Source organism: Tachypleus tridentatus, chromosome 10, assembly GCF_004210375.1.
Source record: "Tachypleus tridentatus isolate NWPU-2018 chromosome 10, ASM421037v1, whole genome shotgun sequence".
Taxonomy (NCBI): Eukaryota; Metazoa; Arthropoda; class Merostomata; order Xiphosura; family Limulidae; genus Tachypleus; species Tachypleus tridentatus.
The window spans coordinates 45,483,723-45,491,721 of record NC_134834.1 but is presented as its reverse complement, the minus strand read 5'-3'; positions in this window follow the sequence as shown (position 1 = coordinate 45,491,721).

The window sequence follows — 7,999 nt, the reverse complement described above, 5'->3', positions numbered from 1 at the left end:
ACCTTCAGATTACGAGTCGAACGCCTTAACACGCTTGGCCATGCCGGGCCGCACATATATAAGGGATAAAATATCGTATAGTTGCACCTGCAAAACTACATTCTAGTGAATTCGTATCAAATCTATTTTCTTATATTTTTCGTTTCTTTTCTGACTTATTTCCTTCTTTTTTTATAATTTAATATCAGAGGTGAAGGTCACAAGATTTCTAACTGATATTGCTTCCAAATCAAAGGTGACGCTGTTTGGTTTATGTTATTACAATTTGTCACCAAAAGGTCAATTTTTTTATGTTTTTCATTATGAACTATGTGAAGAATTGTCTGTGGGTTCAGGTATTGCACCATATTTGGCTAGTTGAAAGAAAAAAAAAGTGAGTAGAGATTTGTTGCGAACAGTTTAACCATTTATACAAAATATACTGGTATGTTGATGATACATGTGTATTTTTTAAAAACAAAGTTGACCTCCAGTTATGAATGTGTTCATGCTATTCCTGTGTTAGATGTTGCAAGACTTCTTTTGACCATGATATCTTAACCTCATCAAAATACAGTCATTTCGGACAGTAGTTTTTTCAGCGTCTACCAATAGACTTTCCTGGAACAACGTTTTTTGTAGTCCCATGACGTTTAGAGGATTCTGGGCACACTACATTGGGATATCCTACAATGTTCGTTTGCGTCACACCTTTTCTTGACAGTCGAACAATTTGACACCATATAACTTCTGGCACTTAAAAAGTTATGACTCTATACCAAGTACAAAGAGAGTATCTGAACAAGACGTTGATATGTTTCGAAAAGGGTGTCGTTTTATAAAAAAAAAAAAAAAAAAACAGGTGTTTATGTATTATTGACAAAGAAATACTAAAAAACAATATGTACAAACCAGAATAACAAGTCTTACATGTTTGTCCAATCATACGCTACCTTCTCTGTTGGTGTTCAGGTATTTACTCAATAACTACTCCATGCATGTAGGCAATAGCATCAAATGCAACCATATGCAAACTCTTTCCTTGTTGACCTGAAGATGACCTAAGAAGGTTGAAACAATGTTCTGTACTTTATTCTAATTAAAGTTTTAATACCCATACCAGCCGTCTTTTTGATACACTTTTACTTCAAGTGGGTTTCTTGTCATCCCGTATATATGTTTATTTTCTATCAGCTAATCACAGAAAATTTAATAAATACAAAGTAAAAACAAATACGCTGTAGCAGGAATATTTAAAATTCATAAATACATATATACATAATTACAATGCAATGAGACGTTGAATAAGTAGTTCTATTACATATTACTTAGGGAAATAAGAAAATATATATTTCTTTATGATATCAATTAGTTATTTAAGTTTACAGGTGTTCGTTGTGAATTATTCTAATTTTAATACTCTTGCAATAGCTATTATATAAAGATAAAAAATGTAAAAAATAAATAAGATAATGTTTAAATACCTCGGTTTGTGGAAAGAGAATTCTACAGAAGGAATAACATATATGAGCAATGTTACACCTTTTACAATTTCAGTTTCTAACCAATAGATGGTGTTTTACACTGATATTAACGTTTTTCTAAAAAATAATAAAATATATGTCATCTTTACTCCTATCTTACATAATTTAGCACTACTTTTATTTTTAAATCGCATGGTTTAAAACTTTAGTATGACAAACTCATTTTATATTCAGTTATCCAACAAGTAAATTTAATATTTTCTGATCACATTGAATTATATCTTTGTCACGTATTTTCTCTAAGTGTACATCAAACAACCGTATTAAGATGCAATTTCAAAAATAAATTGCAGAATAAGACTAAGTTAAAGTTAGCTAGATATACCTATTAAACAGAGATTGTCTTGTTGTTAATGGGTGTTAATGTGCAATGTATATTATCCTGAATTGGTAATGCAGTATAACAAATAATGCATGAAGACGGAGAAACATTAATAACGTGAAACAATTTCAAAGTTTTTATAATTAGTAAATCAACTTTGACCTCAAAAATAACGTGGTTACTGGTAAACAGTACATAAAACAGTTTCGGCAATAATACAACGTGAATAAATTAAGTATGAGTTTAGTTTCGGAAATCAAATGTGTCACATTCTTCTTTGATATACTTCATCAAGCTGTTGTATCGAAACTAGGTATTAAAGAAGAGTAATAGTATGTTATTTTGTTTCCGGAATTTAGTTTTAACTTGTATATTTATACATCACTTGTTGCTTTATATCCCATTTATCAGTACAAATCATCATGTGGATTAATTATTTAAATATTCAAATAATCCCAAACAAATTATACTTTTTTAAACAGCTGAAATAACATAATCACAATAATTATTTATGATAATGTTTTGAATTAAGCACAAAGATACACAATGGGCTATTTGTTCCAGTTTTTAGCTTTGTAAATCCGTAAACATAGCGTTCTGCTACTGGGGCTAACAATGTTGTACCCAAAAGGGGATCTTGAAATCATATTTCTCTTTTGCAGTAAAATGGGGCATAAAGATATTGTTTTAAATGTCATAATCGAATTTAACATGACTTTCGTTTAAGAAAAATAAAATAATTGTAGTGCTTATAAACATAAATACTCAAATATTATGAATTATTAGCCCAAACTCTAACCAGCAAATTAAATTCAAATTGAGTACACAAACATAAAAAGCGTATAGAATCCCATTTATGTGCTGAGCCTGAAATAATGTTCGTGATGTTTGCAGAAGTATAAAGAGTATTAATATTTATATCTAAAAGATGAGTAAAAAATATTCATGTACAAAATTGTGGCTTTTCATCTTATGATACAACCATAAATGACTAAAGAGTTGCTAAATCATTTATTCACAGAGTAATGATAACCGACATCCTCCAAAGTACAATTACTATCGTCTTAATCATTTATCTTTCAAGCAACTCTAAAGTTAGAATATTATTCTAAAGTCTAAACCAATACTTAAAAGTTCTTGCTTAACTTTTCCAGCATAATAACATTTCTATATCTATATGTAATATTACTTACATTATTGTCCAAGTTAATAATATTATTTAGACCTAATCAGCAAATTACACATAAATACTATACGATTAACATTGCAACATTTTTATGAGCATAAAAGTAATATTTGTGAATACAAATAAGAATACAAGCATTAGCACCAGTTAATGTATTTTGTTTGTTTTGGAATTTCGCACAAAGCTACTCGAGGGCTATCTGTGCTAGCCGTCCATAATTTAGCAGTGTAAGATTAGAGGGAAAGCAGCTAGTCATCACCACCCACCGCCAACTCTTGGGCTACTCTTTTACTAACGAATAGTGATTGACCGTCACATTATAACGCCCCCACGGCTGGGAGGGCGAGCATGTTTGGCGCGATGGGGATGCAAACCCGCGAGTCGCACGCCTTAACACGCTTGGCCATGCCGGGCCCGGCTCGGTAGTCACTGTGAGGTTCGCGCGTTCGACTTAAATGCATTATACAGTTCAGTCCTATTTCCATTCTGTTCTATCTTTGTTCGTTGTACGTTAGAGTTTTTCAATAAAGACTATATTTTAGCCTGTTGAGTCATCTGGGAAACAGATTCCAATTATGACAAGCAAGCGTCTGAAACTTTCCGATATTAGACAGTTCTGCAAGTCAGTTACTAGTACTACAAGTGACAATGCAGATGAAGATAATCCAACAACCTCAAGCAAAGGAATAGAAACTTTCCATACAGAGGAAATACCATGTTCATCAGAGGACGAGTCTGTAAATGCTTGTACAACTATTGCACATCATGAACCATCAGATAGTTGTGAAACACGTTTGTGCAGTAATGAAAATTTTGACATTCCACAGATACAATGTGGAAAGTCATATCATCCAGACGCACAACTAATACCACGACAGAAAGCAAAATCTCAAAATATCAACTTCCAAGGTAAGTGGTTTGATGAGTTCCCATGGCTGCACTTCGACAATCAGACTCAAAACGTCATATGCTTTCATTGTACCAAAGCGGAAAATAGAGACCTTTTTGCAGGAAAATTGGAGAGGCCAGTGGAGTATACCTTCACATCCACCGGTTTTTGCAACTGGAAAAAGGCAAAACAGAAATTCGACGTACACCAATCCTCCTCTCAGCACAGATTTGCTATATCTCCAGAAGGTTCACTTGATGTAACTCCAGTGACTGTCCAGCTATAGGATGGAAAAAAGAAGCAGCAGGAAGAATGCAAAAGAAGTCTAGCCAAAATATTCAGAAGTTTACATTTCTTACTGCGTCAAGGTTTATCATTACGTGGACATACTGATACGGATGGGAACTTCTTGCAGTTAATGAAGCTCCAGGAAAAGGAAGATCCTGAGTTGACGGCCTACTTGTCAAAGAAAACCACATTCACATCACTCCAGGCTCAGAATGAAATAATGGAGATGTTCAGCCATCAAATACTGAGGAACATAGCACACGAAGTGCAGCAAATTATAATCTTTGCATTAATGGTTGATGGCACTCAAGATGTTACAGATGCCGAACAGGAAGCAATATGTGTACGATATGTAGATGAGAACCTTGACGTCCATGAGACATTTCTTGGTTTGTACAGAGTTTCCAATACAACTGGTGAAACAATATCCTCGACTATACTTCATGTACTGACTGGACTCAATTTACCACTGTCAGGATTAAGAGCACAAACTTATGATGGGGCCACTAACATAAGTGGTGCGTACAGTGGATGCCAGGCAAAAATAAAAGAGAAGCAACCGTCAGCTTTGTTTTTTCACTGCGGAGCACACAAGGCTAATTTAATAATGCAACATGCAGTTGAAGCTTATGAATGTGTTCGAGATTCTATCCAGTGGGTACATGAACTTAGTGTCTTGCTTCAGAGGTCAGGCAAATACAAGACAATCTTTGAAAATATTGTATCGTCAGACAGCCACAATGGTCCAGTTAAATACATCTGCCCACTGTGTCCAACACGCTGGTTGTGCCAATTATCTGCAATTACATGTGCTAATGATCACTACAGTGACATTCTTTTAAAAAAGAATTGGAAAATACTGTGCAGAAAAATTATTCGGATTATGTTGATATAAACTGTAATGTTTTTATATATTAAAATGTTATACCCTTTGTTCATAAAATAACAGCTTTTTTAAAAAGATTCATTTTTTATTGCTATATTTACAAAGTACATAAACAAATATATAATCATACCCTCACGTACAATTCTAGTGAAAGTTGTGTTCTTGTCTTGAGGAGAGTACTTTTATTTAAACTTGTGTTCTGTGGTAAAGGAATTGTTGTTGCACATATCATAGTTTGTTTTTCTACTTGTCTGAATCATGAATGCCCAAAATGTGAATTCTTTTTATGGATTTTGTTTGTGGTATCATTCAATAGATAACATCACGTTATATTTATTATTTTGGTCACACATCTAAATATATATATATATATACGTTAAGTTTGTTTTGTTTGTTTTTGAATTTCGCACAAAGCTACTCGAGCGCTCTCTGTGCTAGCCTCCCTAATTTAGCAGTGTAAGACTAGAGGGAAAACAGCTAGTCATTACCACCACCGCCAACTCTTGGGCTACTCTTTTACCAACGAATAGTAGGATTGACCGTCACATTATAACGCCCCCACGGCTGAAAGGGCGAGCATGTTTGGCGCGACGGGGATGCGAACCCGCGACCCTCAGATTACGAGTCGCACGCCTTAACACGTTTGGCCATGCCGGGCCAGTATACGTTAAGTAAGATTTCTCCGTTATTGTATTTCTATATATTGCATTATATTTGAACATGGTTATGATGACAAGCATCCTATTACTACTTTTCTAAACCTATTCACACGCATTAACGAATATTCACTACAATATTGTTTGAACCGTTATTTTTGTTATGTAATAATACTGACTCCAACAGAGAAGAGTTTAAAGTTTGCTCAATATCTATTGAATGTGTTGAGATCAAAACCATTCTGACTCGTTTTTCAAAGGTTATGGTAATTAAACTTCCTCGAAAATTATGCTAGGACTGTCACTGCTAATAATTGGCAACCTATATTTGGAATTTATCACAATCAGAAATAGTGATTACTCCAGAAAACTTAATACTTTATGGGCTTATGTTAATCGTCATTTCAAGATATGAATATATATTATTATATACCATAAAACTCAATGTTTGGAAAGCTTTTATTTCTATGACAACTTTTTCCATGTGATACATTCCTAAAGACTGAGGTTGAAATAAACGTAAACACATTCATTACGTTAAATTATATAACATTGCAATAAAAATCCAAGCTTATTGATTCATACTTCTTTACGTGCTATTCCCTGCTACAATCGGGGACTCGATTCCCTACGGTAAACATAGAAGATAGACCAATGAGGTTTAGCTTTACAACAAACAAACAAACAAACTTTATGGCCTGTGAGAACTGAAGTTTCTGTACCCTGAACGATATTAATGTGTCATCAAATGTGTGTTTCGTTCTTGCTTCCACAGCTTCATTGGGAATATGAAATTGAACTGTATATATGTTATGTGTTTCCACTGCACATGCATTGGCTACATCTTTAATAATATATTGCATATGAATGAAATAAAAATTCTTATTTTGCGTAAACTCTACATCGGTTAAAATATCATGATATATTCTAAGCACACAGAAAATGTTCACGTGGTTTTAATTTGGCATAAAAAGATTGTATTATTTTTCTTCGAAATATCAGTGTAGGAATCCTCTTCATGTAATCAGTTACTTATCCATAATATTAGTTTGTGCATTTTAATACAATTCATTTCAAGGACACATGGTATATTGACTAAAAGCCAATAAATCAACATAGTCAATTATTAATTTCAGTATAAAAATATTTCAAATTTAAACCATACGTGTTTTGCTGTCAGATATATATATAGCTATTCATACAGCATATTGTAGGTTCAAGTTTCAAACTCAGTCCATTTGTAAATGTTAGTCTTTTGTTTTGTAGGATGTTCTTTTTAATACCATTTTAGGCCCGGCATGGCCAGGTAGTTAAGACACTCGACTCGTAATCTGAGAGTTGCGGATTCGAATCCTCATCACACCAAACACGCTCGCCCTTTCAGTCGTGGAGACGTTATAATATGGCGGTCAATCCCACTTTTCGTTGGTAAAATAATAGCCCAAAAGTTGGCGGTGAGTGGTAATGACTAGCTGTCTTCCCTCTAGTCTTACACTGCTAAATTAAGGACGGTGATGAGTTTCCAATTTTTTAATTAAGAAACTCTCCGGTCAGTATACGAGAGTTATAGTGATTTGTATATTATACTCGTATGTGTTTGAACAGCAGTGTGTTATTATCAATCGTACATGTCTGTGCTCAGTTGAATAATTATTTTGTTGATGTAACTACAAACTTTCTTATAACATTTAAAAAATAAGTATTTTTAGCCGCGGTATAGCGGATAATAAATGATTCTGAGATGTGTTTTTTCGTTTTTTTCCGGCACAAACTCTTAGCTCCTTTATCTCTTGACCAATGTGAGGTCTAATTTTAATTCTGGTCTTAAGAAGGCAGACCCTTTCGAGTGATTCATTTAATCATGCCCAAGGTCTCGAAGGTTAATTTACTTTACTACTAGCCGTCCCTCTTTTTAATTTAACTGATAGCTTAGAGTTTCTTTGAAACTAAACACAATGCTACACCACAGGTATTTAAACTTGATTTCTAGTGTTGTAAGTTCACAGAATTACTGCTGTAACAATGAGGGGTAAGGCAATAGACTGAAGCAAGGGTTATGAAGCTTTGATACGTGTACGGTGTACTGCTGGTGGTAAATGGAGCTAGTGTTGGTACTACATGACACAATTAATAATTAAAAAACATACAATTTTTAATAACCTTTATATGTGATCTTTGTGTACATATACATACTACTCTCCTCACTTCTATGCTCACACTTTAACTGTATACACATGCCAGTCTTTTGG